Raw genomic sequence first — 218 nt, 5'->3', positions numbered from 1 at the left:
CGACCCTGTATAGGGTTTCTGAGGCTGTAAATCTTTATGAGAGCAGAAAACATCATCTTTTTCCCACAGAATGGCTGGTTTATTCGAACTGCTGACCTTGAGATTAGCAGCCTGACTCATAACCACTATGCTGCCAGAGAAGACTTATTAACTGGTAAAAAGCTGCTTACTGAAAATGAAGACTTTAAATATTTAATGATAAAGATCAAAGTATATAG

Source organism: Chrysochloris asiatica, unplaced genomic scaffold (genome assembly GCF_000296735.1).
Source record: "Chrysochloris asiatica unplaced genomic scaffold, ChrAsi1.0 scaffold00297, whole genome shotgun sequence".
Classification (NCBI taxonomy): domain Eukaryota; kingdom Metazoa; phylum Chordata; class Mammalia; order Afrosoricida; family Chrysochloridae; genus Chrysochloris; species Chrysochloris asiatica.
Note: the sequence above shows the minus strand (reverse complement) of the source record.